We start from the raw sequence: 17,911 nt of genomic DNA, 5'->3' as shown, positions 1-17,911 counted from the left end.
TTGCTGGATAAGTTTTGTAACCTAACCAAATTAGCTTTGAGAAACCATAGTTGTTAATCAGAGTATTGAACTCTATGGTCCCTTAGTTAAAAACATCACCAACCTCCTTGCACAAAGGATGGGTGTTTGGTTTGCAAAGTAGGAGAGCAGTGAGAGCAGTCTGATTTTGATGCTTGGGGCAGCAGCGATCCCTGGGTTTAAGGTTGTTCATAATACTCTGAGCACTTAGTAGGGTCAGGCACAAAGTCACATCGGGTCAGCTGTTTTTGCAAAATGAAGCAGTGAAGTGACATTGTTCCCACCAAAAAACTTTTAAAGAGTAATAAAGGACAGTTTGGGTATTAATAGAGATTTGGATAATAATTCCAGCAAATAGTTCCAAAATACATGGAAGACGGGGAGAAGATGAGAAGTGCCAGCAGTCTTTGATGTGTGTTTGTGGCTTGTGGGACTGCGCCCACAGCAAAAGGCTGTTTTGGAGTGTTTGTTCTGGGCTTTTACTTCTATCAGTCTTAACTCTGCCACTGAAATATGGTCTAGTTATGAAACAGGGTGGGGATGCCGGCTGCTCTCCAGTTATGAAGGATGCCACAGCCCGGAGACACAGCTGTCTCCTTTGGGTCTGCCATGGAAGGGGATGCTGGATTTTCCAAGTCCCGTTGCTGTTCCTTGCAGGTCAGCTGAGGCATGGCCACTGGAAAGCCCCGCTGGTTCACGGGGTCCTCCAGGATGGCTGGTAGATTCCTGAGCCAAGTGGTAGTGCCTCGTAAGCCGAAGCTAGCCAGAGGGACAGAGAAGCCTGCAACTGTAAGTACCTGCTGCGGCCAGGTAGGAGCTGTGTAAGGCTGGAAACTGCCCCCACGTCCTTCCTCTACCTGCCCCTCCTGTTGTCTGGCAGCACCGTGAAGCTGGACACCACCTCCCCGTCTCTCTGCTGCCATGCTTCTGTCGGAGGTGGTGACCATGGTGCAGTAGGGGATGGACTGTGTGCTGCTTCAGGGCAAGTCCAGAGTTGTGTCTGGATGTGCCACTGGAGCCAGTTTAAATGAACGTACCGGGCATTGCACCGGAATAGCTGAAGCGTGAGCGTGTGCTTCTCTCCGCCCCCTTTGTGTGGGCAGTAACGTTTTGTCACCTCGGGATGCTTGCCAGCGCTGCTCTGACCATACCTGCCCTCCAGGCAGCTGGGCACGTGGTGGGCTGCTCAAACTCTGCCTGAAGGTTTCGAGAGGTATGGCTGGTCCCAGATGGAACAGGTTCCAAAACAGTTGTTCTGTCCCGTATCCCGTGTGGAGCACAGATCCAGCGCTGCAGACAGCAGCGGAGTCAGGGCAGTTCCTCCTCCCCATCCTCAGACGGCCCTTTGCTGACCAGAGCTCACTTGGCTGAAGATGACCTGGTGCTGAAGCTCTGTCGAGGAGATACCTTTGCATACTTCTGTGGAGGCGTCTCGGAGGCCCAAACAGAGAAAACAAGTACTAATTCAAAAGAGATAACTAAAACTTGGAGCCATTCCTCTCCACCTCAGTCTTGGCACAACACTGATTTTCTGCTTTCCTGACTCACCCAGCAGTGACATCTCCACATGTGTGGTGGTTGTGAGCGTTGTGCAAGGGTGGAGTTAAGGGATTTCTGGTAACTCCTCCCAACCTTTTTCAAAGGTCACTGGCTCACTCCGGCCAAACTGGAAAGGAAACAAATGCCCGAAGAGCAAAATCCCCCAACATGTCACATCAAATCACGAAGGAGAAGCTAACGGGACAAAGCTGCTTGTTTGGAGCATGTGTATTGCACTCTCTATCATTAATTTACTAATGGTAAATATTTCAACAGGTAATTATGGGACTTCCAGGACTATCCTAGTGGCTATGATCACAAATTATTCATCGGTGGCTCTTGAAGAAGAAAAGCCTTTCTGAATAAAGGCAGTTCTGTAGCTCTTGCTGGTGTTTTGCATTTCAGCTGACTCCCTCTGCCTTCCTGAAGGAGATGACTCTTACCACCAAGCAGAGGCTGGCCAGCACTCGGGAGATGCGGCAACCCCAGATTATCCAGATTCTAGACATGAGCGAAGCCTCCCATCGTAAGGTAGCCTTTTCTTGCCCTTTTCCTTGCTGTTTGATGTGACATTTGAAGAGAGCGCGTGCTTGTGACAGGCTTGCCTCCAGCTTATCTAAATGCCTTGGTGACTAAGTCCTGTTGTTGTTTCAGACTGCTGCCGGTGTGGAGTTCCTTCTGCTGGGGGAAAGGTAAAACATTTTTCCCCAGTGAGATGTTGAAGTCCTGACCTGCGCTAAGCCCATATAAACAACCTCTGTTGAAGTTGGTGGCTTTTGCTGGAGATGAGCTACTGCGGCTAAAGCATGATACTGGGGGAAGGCTGGGGAGGGCCACAAGGATGCAAGCTTGCAATTTCCCACCTTCCTGCTGAAATAGCCAGCCCTTGGTTTGGTGTAGTCTCTGTCAAACGCTTGGGGTCATAGGATGCCCTCAGTGGTGGCAGCGTTGGCCTTTGAGGGCTGAGGGCCTACGGTAACTACTCAAGGTGTAGCTAAAGCAATTGCATGAATGCTTTGGGTTGGAACATCGAGTGGGACCCGTACAGGGTGTTAGATTTTTCAGGCCGCCAGGTACACAGGGGAATGGCCCTGGGCAGAGGGGAGTGGGTGTGCTTTATCTGGATCAATGTTTATTTACACGTGTGTTTAAAGCTGCTTTTCTTACAGATCTGCTTAGTATAACACACGTTCCAAAGGGGTAGATGACTGAGGTAGGCTGTTGAGTGGAAAACTGCCAGCGAGAGACCTGTAGCAAATTGGTTAAGGATTGCCCTAGACAGCGCGTGAGGTTGGGAACGTGTGTGTGAGGACGAGCGCACACAGAACTGGCCGTGTGCTGTGGCCGCTGGCTTCAGCACGACCCTGACTCCTGTGGAGAAGCAGGAGACGTGCCTGTGTCTTGTGAGTGTGAAGAGTTCAGCTGGAAGGGGGGAGGCAGAGCAGGGAGGAGTTTTCTCAAAGTAACGCCTCGGCGCTGTAAGCATTTGCTGTTTCTGTATGTTTTCAGACCTGCTTCTGTAGTGGTATTAAAGAAAATGGCAATAATAGAATATAATGAAGCATCCATTTAAAGCTCGTGGGAAAAGGAGATGCCAAGTCCAGCCTTACTCAGGTTGCCCAGTGATGCTGGGAAAGTACCTGGAACTTACCACCTCATCTGTCGCTTTCTTAACAGCGGTGTTCCTTTCTGGCCTGTCTTCTCTTCTTCCTGGTTTCTGGGCTGTGTGTCAAAAAAGAGATTTGAGGATGTGTTGGGCTCGGTCTCTGTGTCTCAAAGTAAAGATGATCCCCAAACTGTTTCCCATGGGGTCTCCTGTAAATTCTTGGCTTTCCCTTGCTCCACGAGTGCTTACAGCTCTTGCAGTGAGTGCTCTGGGGCTGTGTGACCGTGTTAGCCCAGGGCTCTGCCGGAGGTAAGTGCTGCCTTGCCTTTTGGAGAAGGAGACCTGGAGAAACACCTGCCAAAAGAGCTGCTCGCTTGAGCCTGCTCAGTGTGGCCCAGAAACTTTTGATCTGCTCAGAACACAGGTGGGTGAGCTTCTGTTCCCCTAGCGTGAGCTGGGCAGGCGTACTCACCAAGGGACTGTCCTTCGCTGGAGGCCAGTGTTGTATTCTCTCACCGATGAGTCTTTATCCCCGCGGCTGAAACTCTCTGCTCTCTTTTGCATCTCCAGTTCTCAGCAGTTGCCCCGGAACAGAGCTTGTTTCAGCCTTTCCCATCAGAGGTGGTATTTCAGAGCTACGTCCCCGATGAGGTCTATGAAGTGCCACTGATTCTGAGGAATGTGGACAAGGTAAGTGCTGGGATGTGGAAGTTTAACCCTGTGCTGGAACTGGAGAGCAGTGTCATCCGCGCGGTGCACAGCATAGCCAGTCGCCTGCTGCAGCACAGCGCATCCAGAATAAAACGTCTCACCGCCTTTATTTTGCAAGACAGTGGAAATCTTCCCATGCTGAGGTTTCTCCCCCTGGTTTTGGCTGTGTGTTGGTGGTACCTAGCTGAAAGGAGCTTTTCTGGTCAGCACCTTTCCCCGTGGAAGCCCTGCACGGGTGGGAATGTTGGGGGCTGTACAGTTCTTCCCTGCCCTCGTGCTTTCCCTCAAGCGTGCACCGTGTCCTGGTGGCTCCGTGGTTAATCTCAGTTTCCACAGGGCACCTCTGCCTCTGGGTGAGCTGCACAGAGAGCTGAACGGGCTGTCAGAGCTCGGGGTGGGGTCTTCTCCACTTTATGCTGGAGTAAGTTATAATTAGTGGTAACAGCGCTTCAGGAAAGGTGTTTTGAAACAGCAGTGGAAGCAGGCTGATTTAGCAGCAGCAGCGGGAGGCCTTTAGGTGCCCCTTCAGGGTCCTGCTAAGCTTAGTTGGGTTCTGCTCAGGTTTTCCTGTGACAACTTGATGCTCTGCTTCCCCTTTGGAGAGCCACAGCATGTTCGGGGTAAAGTGCCCTCAAAGGTCTCCACCTTTACTTGAAAAAAACAATCATTTTGAGACTTCCCAAGAAAGTTGAGAATGGAAAAGTTGAAAAATGTCAGCAGTTTTGTTCCACTGTCAAGAGGGAAATTGGGACCTTTTGAACTTCAGCTGGGGAAACGTTTGCTGGAATGAGGCATGTGCCAAGGGCAAGCTGGTGGGAAAAGGCAGGAGGGAGGAAAGGAGCTGAGCTCGGTGTTCTCTCCCTGCGCACTTTCCTACACGCAAGGGTTTCTCTTGATACGTAGCAGTAAGTGCACGGGCAGTAGAGACAGGTCAGAAAGAGGGGTGTAATTAAGGATACTCTTCTGTAATGAAGAGGAAGAGGTATGCGTGAGGGCAGGGTGCGATGGGAAGATGGAAGTGTGCACAAGAGACGGTGAATTCGCCTCCTTTCCAAATTTCCCTGTTGGGGAGGGCAAACAGGTGGACAACAAAAAACAGCTGTCGAGGCATATTGCAGGTGGCAGAACAGCAAGTCCAAGTATCTCCTGAGATAACAGGTTGTGACAGGGATATGGGTGAAAATGGAAGACCCTTTGGCAAGGAAGGATGCGGGTGTGCTCCCTCAGTTATTCCGGGAGAGTACTGCACCATTCCTGGTCTGGCATTTAACTTGGGAACATTGATAAGATGCAGCATGTGTGCCTGCACCCAGGGGATGCCACTGGTGTGATCTGCGCTGAGTTTTGGGCAGTCTTTGCTGTAGGTATCCTCGTCCCTGATTAAAATGTGCCTCAGTCCTCAGTTTCTCTCTTCCTACTCTCTGCTTCATTCCCACTGAGTCTTTGGCTTCACCTGCTCCATTATCCATGCAGCACTTCAAAATGTTTATCTTTGCCAAGTACCAGCCAACAGGCAAACAGTTAATTTGCTCGATTCATGCTTCCTCAAGTGGAAAAGATCATCTGCATTAACATTTCTGCCATTCCCAGTAAAAGACAGTAAAGCTGCACCTTGGGATTTATGTGCCCTGTGAAGGGGGAGGCAATGTGTGAACTGTGGTTTTTTTCCCAAAACAATGTAGTTTTGAAGGTAGTAAGAGCTCAACCATTGGAGAGCATGGGTGTAAAAGTAAGATAAGCTCCAGGGAAATCTTTGGTATGTTTTAAATACAGAAAGACAGAGAGGATAATCCTGCGAGGGTGTTATACTCTAAATTGGTTGGCTTTTGGCGATGTCCTGGAGAAAAGCAACGTTGTGCTCCGTCTCAAGTTTTTTGTGCCAGTTTCCCACATTCCTCTGAATCATACTGAGTTACACTGCATGGTAGCCTGAAGTTGTCTGCCCCATAAAAATCCAGCTGACAGCAAAATATATTCCACATAGAGGCTCTAATCATGCAACTACAGAAGTGCTGTACTATATACTTCCTGCTCTTACCCGTGTTGTAAAATTGCCTTTGTGTCTTCAGGCTGTTCCTCAGCACCCTCAGATGTTCTGGGTGGCTTTTGCTGAAGGTCTGAGCCACACGTGCTCCCCTTCCAAGGGACATGGTGACCAAAATGCCTGTCTGCACTGTGAAGTTGGCTCCTGGAACTCGCTGCCCCAGGACATTGCTGGGTTCCAAGGGCGTTTGGAGAGTTCAGGACTGCCTTGGCCACGGGTTACCAGGCTCGGGTGGGTGGTGCAGAATGAGCCTCCATTTTTTCCAAGCCTCATGTGGGGTTGTTGTTGATCCGTGAAGCTGCCCACCAGTCCAAATCACCTGCTTCAGACTTTGAGATTTGGCGCTCAGGGGTTGCTCTCTATGTGCTAGGAAAATGCCTGTGTGCTGTCTGTGTGCTGGTGATGCCCCAGAGGTCAGAACCGTGCAGCAGGGTGCCTGCAGGGCCTGCTGGGGGTGGGCAGGCGTCCCCAGGGATCTGGCTTGCCCGCGCTGGCAGCTGCCTGGCTACAGTCACAGGCAGCAGGAGCCTCCGGAGAGCAGAGGTTGGCTTTTAATAATGAAACCACCACCAGGCAGTGCCAGTCATGTATCTCGGGGCAGAAAATGCCTTTGAAGCCCCTAGTTGATAGGCACAGCCTGGGGGGTCGCCTGGCTTTCCATCACTTGGCCAGGTTGCTGGCTCTCATCCTCTGCATCAGCCTTTCCTTGTGGCATATTGTGCTTCTCCCTTGCTTCTTTCCAGCTCCCTTTGGATTTTCCCAGCCATCTCTCTGTTTCTGGGGTTGTCTCTTTGTCTTCCTGTGTCTCCTCCTTTTTCTCTTCATTTGCTGCTTTTATTCCCAGTAAGGCCACAGTATCTGTGGTCCCCTCTTGCTGGTCTGCCTACATGGCTGTAGCACCGCAGCTTGACTGCCCCGCTCAAACCCAGCACGTTAAAGTGAATTTCTTCCTTCCGCCAGGATTAACACGTACTGTTTGGCCTTCAGATAATACATGCCCCTTCTAGGGGCATGTCTGCCTGGATGTGTACGGGCAGAAGCCAGCAGATTCTCTGGGCTTATTGAATACACGGGTGACTTGATTCAGATATTATACCGCCGTGCTGCTGGTGTCTTCCCTGCTTGGCCCTTCCTTCATCGCCCTGCTGCCTCTGGCCTCGAGCTGTTTTGCCCAGGCAGAAGGGATTAATGTTCACTCTTATGTGTTACGTGCATGTACCTCCAGAGCTAAAAGTGCTTTGCAAAGGTGGTATCACCAGGTCTCTTCTCCTCCTGTTTCCACAAGCTGCAAGATCATACTTTCCTGTCTTTTCTGCAGGTTCCTGGGCTGGTGAAGGTCATCTCGGAGAGCTCACCTTATTTCAAGCTGATCAGCCACCATGCTGTGTGCCGCAAGGTACTGCCTGGCATGCTTGCGACTTTCCGCATCGTTTTCTCCCCTGATGAGAACAAGGTGAGACTGGAGGTCCCGAGAGATGTGTGCCTTCAGTGGGAGGTGAACCTGCGGGGCTGGGTTCAGAACAGGGCATCTGCTGTGGGTTTTGAGGCACTGTCCTGGTTTCGGTGGCATTGCACTGGATCTGCAGCTGGGGGAAACTTTTCCTGTGGTGAAGATGATGCTGTCATAGGCTGGAGGCTCTTCTATGCTTCAGACTGTGATTATCCTTCAGTGCTGGAACGTTTAATGCCATGTCTGTTGGCTTCAGGGATAAGAGTGCACTGTGTGGTGGGGTGGCCTCTCATGGTGTTGGTTTCTAGTATCTGACCATTGCTGCATAATTACGGGTTTGCTCTGATAATTATAAATACAAAAGCCTGTTTGCATAAATACAAACCTGTTGTTTGGAGGACCCAAAGCTGAGCCTGATCAGAGTGAGGACCACCACCTTTGAAAACTGGAGTCGCTTCTTGAATGCGTATCGTGTTGGACGCGGTAGTGAGACGGCGGAACGCTCTGTCTGAAGCCGGCACTTTTCTTGCACACCGGTTATAGCCCATGCCGTGCTGCGAGGTTTGCTCTAGGCTGTGGTCAGGCAGCCTGCAGCTGGTCACATCCTGGCTGGCAGCACCATGCGATGCCACCGCAGCAGGGACTGACGAGCTGTGCGTTCCCTCCCTGTGCTTTCCTGGGCGTTTGCAGGGGAAGGTGCACGTGGGACAGTAGGGAAATGGCAGGGAGGGGTGCTGATAAGGTGTTTAGCCATCGCACCTCTCTACTCGATGTTAGGGGCTTAATTATGATGGAAAACGCTAGGGGAATGGCTAGATCCAGAGAGCTTTCCCCTTTCCCATCTGGCAACCAGTTCCCTGCCTCACCCTGGGCTGGAGTGAAGGTGATGCTTTTTCATACCCTCTGTGTTCCAGCCTTGCCGCTGTGCTGCCCCTGAGGATACTTGCCCACCTGTGCTCCAGCTGTGATTCTAGGGGAGAAGATGCGCTGTGCTCGTGGCAGGGAGCCAGCCTGGCCCAGACACGCTGAGCTCCAGATGTCTTTAACCAGCAGGAGGCTGGTGTGCTGCAGAGGACTGAGGCATCTGGAGCGCACACAGGAGTGAAGGGGCAGGTAGCATCTGCAGGCAGAGTGTTAGCCTGGAGCCTTTGGGCAGTCACGCTGGTGTGGCTGTGCCTGCGTGCATGGGGCTGTGGTTGCTGTGTCAGCTGGCACCTATTCCCTGCCCCGTGTGCCGTGCTTTTGCTCAGAGGTTGGAACATCGGTGCTGTGGCCCTGGCAAGTCTGGCACTGTGCCGTGATGTGAAGGGGCGGCGGTGTTACCTGGAGGCTTGTTAACGCAAAAGGGTTTGGTACCTGGCATGGAAGGGAGGAAGCCCTGCAGGGGAACACAGACAGACAGGCTGACTCTTTGCACCAGCACTCTGCTGCCTCTTGGCACAGTTCTTTGCGTGACTTTGTGGGTGATGCAAGGTGAGGGGGTCGCTCTGAGCCAGCTGGTGTTTCTGCACCAGGCCAGAGGTGCAGGCTCTCTTTGGGCACAGCTGTTCTCTCATCTTCCGTTTGCTGCTTAGACTTAGTTGAACACCCTGTCCTATCCTCAAACAGCATGGCTGTAGCAAACTAGAGAGGAAATGCCCTGTGGTGCCTGGCTCCCCATGCTTGTGAAATGATCTGTTGCTTTGGGGAGGGACTGAGAAATTGTTTTACGTCATTCGTATGGAAGGTTAAAATGATGTTGGCCTAGGGCAGTTCTCCATACTGCCCAAGTGACATAAGAGCTTAATCTCACCGAGGTAGGCTTTGCAGGGGACACTGCTTCCTTTAAAATGTGATTGATTAGTATTCATGAGCATTCATTTTTGGGATGGAAGTAAATCGGTTCCCATGAAGGGCAAAGAGCTGCTCTTCAACTACAGAGAAGCAGCAGAGCAACACATGAACATCAGCCCAAATAGAAGTAGGGTGAGATAACTCCCAGGAGCACTCATGTCCAGTACTTTGTCCCTTGTCTTGCCCTTGAACTGGTGAGTGCGTGGCATTAGGGAGCTGTGCCAGCGAGGTTCTCTGCACAGCTTGAGCGACACCCTGGCCGTTTCTGCCGACCTGGGTTTTGTGCTCCTTGCAGGGCATTGGGAGAGGGATGTGGGCTGCTTGGTGAGGAGCACATGGGGACTCTACAGCAGAACCAGAATGTTGTATAAATCGAACTTTTTGTCTCATACTTGGTGGAGTGTGAGTCAGCAAAGTGCCGGAGTGCTGTCGCTCAGCTAGAAATGCATCAGTAGCATGGTCAGGATGTGCAGAGCACCTTGAAAAGCCCTTAGCCAAGAGGCAGGCTTTGGGAGATGGTTCTGTAAAGCCACCTGTGTTGGGCTTGCAGTTGCTTGCCTGCAGAGTATCTGTGTGTTAGTTGTGGAAGGCTCAGGAGTGCTGCCTTTGAATAACCCCTACATCTCTGATACTGCATGATCCACAGGGACTGTGGATAACCCAGTGAAGTGGGGTCCGGGCCTTCCTGATGAGGAGCTGGTTTGTGTCATTCTCTTGCTTTGAATCTGTTCTTCCCTGGAGTAAGTCTGACTTCAGTGAAGTCACTCCTGATTGAAAGGAGTAAAATTGTGCCTCAGCCCTAAGTAATAGGGCCATGTGAGTTGTTAGTGGCTGAAATGCCACGTAGCCCTTTCTTGGAAAATGAGCAGTTTCCTACTGTCTCGCAGTCATTTGGGAATGTGCCACGTGCTTGGACTGTCAGAAAAGAAATAGCTGGTGTGCCTTTTGGTTTATTGGCACTTGTGTTATAAATGAACTGCTAATTTTTCTGCTGGGCAACATTTCCAGTTTGTTACTCTTGCTGCTTCTGATTTGCACGTTTCTGTTTTATGGCTCCATTGTACAGCGTGGGTGTTCTCGTGCCAGCCCCTGTTCCCGTGTGTTCTTGCGTTATGGTCTGACGGCCTCTGCTGAACTGGAAACCATTGTGGCACTGACTGGCAGATAAACAACAGACAGAAATACTTCCATTTGTGTGTCCTTCAGGCTTATTAGTAGTTTATTGTAAAGGAAGAAGGAAGTAAGAAGCACATAAAAACATAGCAGAGCTTATTCTGTGTTGCCCTCTTGCTCTTTTCACTGTAGCAGTGCACTGTTTTCAGGCGATGCAAGTTCAGTCTGTGAGGTTTGTGAAATTCATTGCTGATGCTCAGTGGAGACTGAATTAATGCACATTGATTACTCTGAAGTATGACAGGAGAGTGAGTTATTGCATGACTGAAATGAAGTCCTTTAAAATTCAGCCCAGCCCTGTTAGATGTTTTGTTGTGCACAGAAGCCATTCCGAGAATACTTTTAAGATGACTCTTGTGAGGAGGAAAGGGGCAGAAGACCAAGGCAAATGGCACGGCGCCACAGGAACCTGAAGCCAAGTGACTCATTTCAAAGACTCCTGCGAACCGACGGCTGAGGGGGGCAGGCGCAGGGGCATCCCCTCTGCTGCGAACGGATCTTCATCCTCTGGTCTCTCCTCTGTTGTCACGGCCCTTATTTTCCAGCCTTTCTGATATCAGGGTTTCAGCGGGAGCTTTCCCTGCGTGGCTTGCCGTGTTACCTCATGCTACAAGGATCTTTTCTTTGCAAGTTGGCTGCTGCAAGGAATTCAGTGAAGCATTTGGGATAGGTTATGCAGGGAAACTGACATCTGAGTTTGGGGTTCTGGGCAGTTAGGGTCGATATTGCTGTGACAGTAATTACTGTTAGCCTGAGTTTACAAAGAGCCTGAAACAACACCCAAGACGAGCAGCTGCTTCAGTCTCAGTGGGTGCCAGTTCAGATGCCAGTGGTGATACCTGGAAGGCCAGAGCTTGTAATTTACTGCTTGTCACAGGGGAGCACGAGAAGGGGAACCATCGTACAACTGTCTGTATCTTCCTTGAAACTGAGAGGGGAGTTGTATGCAGGATGAAGTCGTATTTTCATGAAAACCTATAGCCTGAAGCTGTGTCTAAACACAGCAAACTTTAAAGCATAGATGGGATGCAACCCCTCTGTCATCCAGGCACGTTTATTTAGAAACCTGGTCTTAAACAGTCTGCTAAGGGTTTGCAGTTGCGAAGCAGAACAACATTTTGAACTGGTCTCAACTGTGCCCCTAGGCTGCAAGCAAGTGCGTAGCAGCGTTAGCGCCCTGGTAACACGAGGCAGTGCTGCAGTAGAGACTTTGCAACCTGTTGCCCCCAAGGGAGGGCAATTCAGCTTTCAAAAGCTTAAGGGACCATGGGTTCACAGTGGCACAAACAGCCAGCTTCTGCCTAGCACCCCTCTTGCCTTGGGTTTCCCCCTGTTTGGGCTGACGCTGCATTCAGCCTGGTGCAAGGTCCCACGTTGGTGGGGTGGTAGAGCGTGGCTGAAGGGTCAGCCCGCTCTGAAGTGCTGAGTCAAGCCTTGCACGGGATGCCATGTCCCACGGTGTCCCTGGAGAGGGGGCTTGGAGCATAATGTGCATCTGCATGAATGGCGAGAGGCATCTTTCTCTCTCAAGGTCGCGGTTGTCTCTGTGAAACCAAATCCCTGTTGCTTTAGCCTTGCCCTCAGGTCCCTGGAGAAATCCCTTGTGCATTGCTGTGCAGGTGGTCCCAGCGCCCCTCACCAGCAACGGAGCTGGGAAGGCTGCCTGTGCTTGCTTTTGGGGGGGATTTATTTCTTGGGCTCTTAATTGCATTGCTGTTGATCCATTTGCTCCTTAGCAATGACAACGCCTTGACAATTACTTCCTTTTACTTGCTCCAAGTAGCTCCAGTTGTTGAAGTTCCTTTTTTCTTTATCCTCCTGCTGATCTGAACTTGCATCCTCCTCTGCCTACCTGGCACCTGAAAGAGGGAGCTAAGTAAATATGGCATGCCAAGACTTAATAAGGCAGGTAGCTTTCAATTGGCTTTGCAATGCCTTTGTTACAGTAGTGTGGCCAAAAGAACAACAACAACAAAAGCAAATAACATTCTTCATTTGCCAATGAGTTTCTGAGGATCGAAACAGTGCAGGACGTGAAGTACCCAGATAATAGGTGCTTTAAATTCATATGGGCTGCCCATAGCTTTTATTTTAGAGGGCTTAGGCTGCAAGATTGGGTACAAAATTGCCAATTCAGAACGACTTGCTGAAGATGAAACGCTTTCCTGAAATGCGGTATTAAATCATGCAGGTTGCTTGCTGCAGTTCCCTTCCTAGTATTTTACCTTCCAAATAGGAAAAGCAAAAGCCCTTCTGCAGTTTCTAGGGTGAATATTTGAGATGTCTAGAAAAGGAGATTATTCTTTTTGTCTTGGGTGGGGCAGCATCTGTATTGACAAGCTTAAACCCCAGCTGAGCAGGTGGTAGGTGAGGTGCTGGGTGGTGGGTGAGGCGCTGGCTGTCAGCGCTTGCGTTAGAGCAATAGGTACGTGTCTGTGCCTGGGCTGGCTGCCTTAGGGCCCTTCCAGGAGGGGATGGGGACGGGAGCAGGAAATCCCAGCTGTGGGGGAGTCTGGATCGGTTCTGCTGAAGGGAGTTTGCTGCTGTATGCAATTCCTAAATCATTAAAATCCTAAAGCGCTTGCTGCTTCAACAGTGATAAAAATATCAAATTAATTAAAAGCACTGAGGAAAAAATCAGGGCAGCCAGTGAGTGACGAGAAGCAGAGTTTTTATCAGCTCATCCATAAGAGCGCTGCTGGGGGTAATGGCTCCTGGCCCTGTGGCAGCAGATTTACCACTGATTTCAGTGGGGGCAAGGTGATAGTTCCAGCGCAGCGATGCCACGCCATACATCTGGAGACTGCTCTGCTCATCTCTACAGTAACATGATTTTGGTAATTTGATTTGCCTTCCTGCTGCTAAACGCCAGACAGCCGGGGCGCGGGGGGGATTGCCTGGCTCTGTTCTGCAGAAGGCAGTGGCTGGGACTGCACAGCCGGCTTTGCTCTGGTGGGGTGTCTGAGTGTCCCCCGTGTGCAGCTCCCGATGCCGCCTGCCTGGGGTGGGTGTGCTAACCAGGCACGCCGTCACTTACTCCTCTAGAACAGACCTTACAGAGGGGTGTGATTACGGCATCAGCCAGAGCTGTCTCCTGTGTCCCCTGAGGCTGGGTGAGATGTAAAGGGAAACGGAGTTCAGACACAGGAAGAACTAACACCCTTTAATTCTAGCGCAGAGGTGGCATAGGCTGCTGAGGGCAGGGGTGGAACTGTTAGCGCTTTTAGGTACTTGTGAAACCTCTCGCAAAAACAGTTTGGGTCTGGAGCTGAGCCAGCTCTGGTGTGGGGAGATGGATCAGGTGGCTTTTGAAGGGTGCGTGTCCCCAGCCTTGGCCCTATAACGCTGTGAGAAGGGGCAGGAAATACAGCCGTACCCTGCACTGCCCTGACGCTGCCGCAATTACCGTGTCCAGCTTGTGAAGTATTTCACCGAAGACTGACCGTTGACTATGCATGTGGTGAAGTCCTTTTGAAAGTGTACCTGAGCATCCCCTGCCAAGCTTCAACGAGGTCGCCGCGTTGCTGGCACTGGAGTTAGTGCTGTGGCACAGCTGGGTTCTCAGTGGTGCTTCCAATAGTCTGCAGTGGCGATCGAAGCAGGTTGCGTTAGTGCTGTGATCCCTTGCATGAAGAGACTGTTCTGGTGTCTCAGAATCAAAGCATCAGATAATTGTGGTGCTGCCCGCTTGCTGCAAAAGCAGGTGAATCAGTGGGGTTGTTTCTCCTTTGCAAGTTAACGACCCTGTGCAAGTCATGCTACTGGAATGAAAGCTCATGAAGGTAAAAAGTACTGTGTCGTTACTGAATGATACTGCTACAGTCATAGAAAACAGCAGTTTTCCTTCTGCCGTGGGGAAAGTACTAAAAGCATTGTGCTGAGATTGTTTCTTTCCCTGCAGGATTATTTCCACGAGCTCATCTGCATCACAGAAAGGGGAGAAGTTTGCTGTGCCTCTCCGAGCTATAGGTGCCCGAGCTATCCTGGACTTCCCCGACCAGGTGAACTTCTCAGCCTGTCCAGTCAAGTACAGCACCCAGAAAACACTGCTGGTTCGCAACATCGGTAACGGGGCGGCCCGCTACTGCATCAGCACTCAGAGGTAGGGAGCTCATCTCTTTTTGTGCAAAACACTGTTGTGTGATGGTATAGTTGGTAAACAGCAACAAAAAGGAGCCAGAGCATGTGAGCTGCTGTACTGCTGCCGTGGCTGGAAATGGGCAGGGCACGTGGGGTTTGCTGTTGATTATAGTGTTTGAAGCATGGCGCAGCCTCTGCTAAAACTCTGCAAGCTGCAGAGTGGAGTTTTATAGTGCAACGGTGTCTTCAGTGCACAGTCGTGCAAGACTGATTCTGTTAGATTGAACGAGCAAATGTAGGAAGGCAGCTGGACTGCCCTTGGGCTGTATAAGATCCTGCGGGGCAGACGACAGCTCTAGGAGCTCAGTTCCTGAAGACCAAAGGCAGTGTTAAGAAATGGGCAAGCTCTGAGCTGGTGGAAGAGACATTTAAGAATTTATCATCAGCTTTACCAGCAGTTTGTCTATAGTAGCAAGTGCAATCAGAGATGATAGATCAAAGCAACTGGTATTGAGACCCTGACAAAAACCCTGTGGGGTCCAGAACCTGGTTTTCCAGTAGGTTTGATCTGGTCCCTGGGATCCACTATTCTTCATTAGAATGAGCTCTTAAGTGGAGATGAGCTGGCAGCGGCTTCAAACCTGCACTTTAGCCCCAAAGCAGAATGCCAATGGGCGCACAGGCAAAAGGTGCAGCAAATACCTGGTGCGTGGGTTGGGAGCCTTTTCTAGAGCTTTGTCTCTCTCAGATCTCCTGGAAAGTGCTCTAGCATGCTGTAGTAGCTACCAGCAACCCCCTTGATCTTCAGAACCTTCTGAAATGGTTATGTGGCCCTATTGGCCAAATATACCCATTCCCTGGGAGGCCACAAGCACGTGGCATTTCGGCAGTCTCCTGGTCAAGCGCCTGATGTGTGCTGTGTCGTGGACAGCCTGTACTGTTCCTCTTGGTCTGAGAAGACAGTCACTGGTTTTCCAGTTTGCTGAACTGGAGAGGATAATGCGTTTTGGAAACTGCACCTGCAAGGAAACCACTTCAGCTGGCTGGTAGTTAGCTCCGTGTTGCTTGGTCCCAGAGGTTTTGGTGTAGGAGCTGAGGTCCAGAATGCAGCAAAGACCTGCTGTCTGCCTTAGTGCACCTGAGTTGCTTCGGTTTCTTCCCCAGGAAAACAGGGGTCAAGAGAAGGCTCTTTGCTCTTTCTCCTGGGAAATGTGAAGGTCCAAGAGGCTTCTACCAAAGCCTGGCAAGGCTGTTGAAGCAGGCTTCCAGGATGCTGTTCAAGCAGGCTGCTTCTTTTCACTGTGGAAATACATAGGCAGGAACTTGTAAATCCCTGTACAGCTTCCCTCTGGGATTTCCAGATCTAGTCGTCACCACCAAAACAAGTACCCAGTCGTGTGTAGCATCTCTTGGCCATGCCCTTGCCAACTGTTCTATTGAGTGATACAGCGTATGTTGAATCCTGCTTGATACGGATTTTATGCTGAACTTCATCAATTGAATGTTTCAGTCCTGATTTGCAGCAAAGGGATGGGAAGCGTTACGAAAGCTTTATTTCAAACTACACAAGAAAGTACAATTCTGAAGAACTGGATTGCATGTGTGCAGAGATCAAAAGCTGGTAAGATTTCCCATGTCAGCCAAAGGCATCAGTCATCTCTTCCATTTTGTTATGAACTTTTGAAAGCCAGTTTGAAATTTCAAACTGATGATCTTTGAATATAAGCAGCGTTTTATTCTAATTAGGTCGTCCCCCACTTTCATTCAGATTTCTTTTTTAAATACTCTGAGGTTCCTGTCTTTCTGCTCTTTTATTTTTTTTTGCTTTAAGTGTTCAGCAAAATGTCATAATGAATTCCTCATTGGGAACTTTCTTAAAGGTTGAGTTCCTCTAATGCCTGTGTGTCTACCATCTGCCTATATATATGCACAGATGTATAGGAAATAATATGAGAAATCTGGGGAACATGTGAAATGGAATTGGGCTGCTGGAGAAGATAAAATCCTAGAATAACTTTGGAAGAGACCTCTGGAGATCATCTGAGCAAACACAGTGCTCAAAGCAAGACCAGTGTCAAAGTTTGATCAGGTGTGCACTCAACACGAAAAGTAAGACCAAGTGATACCAGCCTTCGTCTTTCCTTCTCAAGGCTGTGCGAAGCCATTTATCCCAGCATCTCCCTGTATGTGCTGTGCTCCAGCCCCTAAGCTCCTCTTCTGTAGAAAGGCTTTCGTGCCCACCAGACTGTACTGCCAGGGATTCTTCCATCCCAAATACAGGTTTTTGCATTTTCCATCCCTCGGCTGCATGCGGTTCTGCTGTGTCCCCTGAATAGCAGCCCAGCCCTCCAGTATCTCGACTGTACTCCCCCAAGCTTGTATCCTCCACTCAAAATCTGAGTGCTCCCCACTCTTGACCAGGTCACCACGTCCCCTTGCAGCCTGGGAGCAGAACAACCACGTTCTCCCTGTGCGATGAGGCCATGGTGGGCCAGGAGTGGTTTTCCCAGCCAGTGCTGGGGACTGCACTGGGTGACAGTGGGTTCCCTGCTGCTTGTGCTGTGAGCAGTTGCTCAGGTGCCTGCCCCGAGGTCCCAGGTGAGCTCAGTGGCTCCAGCAGCCCCAGCAGAAAAGAACTGACCTCCCAGCTGGCATGACAAGTTGGCTGGAGAGTCTCACCGATACACTGCTCCACAGGCGAGTAGGTCATTAGCTGTTAATTGTCTTTGAACAACTCTACTTACAGAGGCTTTCGCGGGAGAGACCGCTTTCCTCCTCATGTCAGGGGATTAATTTCCCTGCGTTAGAGGCTGTGACCAAGGCTGCATCATTATTAACGACAGGGGAAGTTTTTAGTTTAATGTCATGCATGCTTTTGAATGACTCCCATAATGGCTGTTCAGCATCACAAACACTTAAACCTGTGCTTTGGACATTAATGAGTGATGTTTCCTGTCCTGGAGAGCTTAATGTGTAGATACGAGACGCAGTATTTAAGAGTTATGGCATAGGTGGTAGGAGTGCCAGCCTTACAGACTTACATTCAGGACTGTTTTAGCTTCTTCCTATTTAGTGGAGAACTGAAGCAGCTTTAGTGTGTGCTTAACTTTTGCTGAGTACGGATGTAGTGTTGTGTTAAAGCCAATATTAATATCACGTAATAGCTTTGTGTGCCGCTATGTGTAAGCATGCGTGCACGTGAGAGGGGGAGGAGGCTTAGTGGAGTAGAAGGGAATGAGAGATCAAAGTTTGTAGACCATCAGCTGGCCTCTGTGTCCTTTATACTCTCTCTGCACGACTGAGACTTCTTAGCTGCTGCAACTTCTGTCTTCTGGCCTGGGCGAATTCAGGCTCTTGCCCCTTTGCAAGGCAGCTGCAGGCGCCACAGTTTCCTAGTCCACGGCGCTGCTCCTGTCACCTCTCTGCCTCCTTTCTCAAGATTCCCTTCTCTATGGCA

At 50.2% G+C, this 17,911-nt stretch overlaps 1 pseudogene; it reads left to right on the top strand.

Annotated features, from left to right (window-relative positions):
- The first annotated feature begins 729 nt into the window (after positions 1 to 729).
- Positions 730 to 17,911, top strand: part of LOC130143526 (hydrocephalus-inducing protein homolog) — a 68,780-nt pseudogene continuing 51,598 nt past the window's right edge.

Source organism: Falco biarmicus, unplaced genomic scaffold (assembly GCF_023638135.1).
Source record: "Falco biarmicus isolate bFalBia1 unplaced genomic scaffold, bFalBia1.pri scaffold_36, whole genome shotgun sequence".
In the NCBI taxonomy this organism is placed as follows: domain Eukaryota; kingdom Metazoa; phylum Chordata; class Aves; order Falconiformes; family Falconidae; genus Falco; species Falco biarmicus.
The sequence above is the reverse complement of the archived record's forward strand: the minus strand, read 5'-3'. Positions and strand labels throughout refer to the sequence as shown.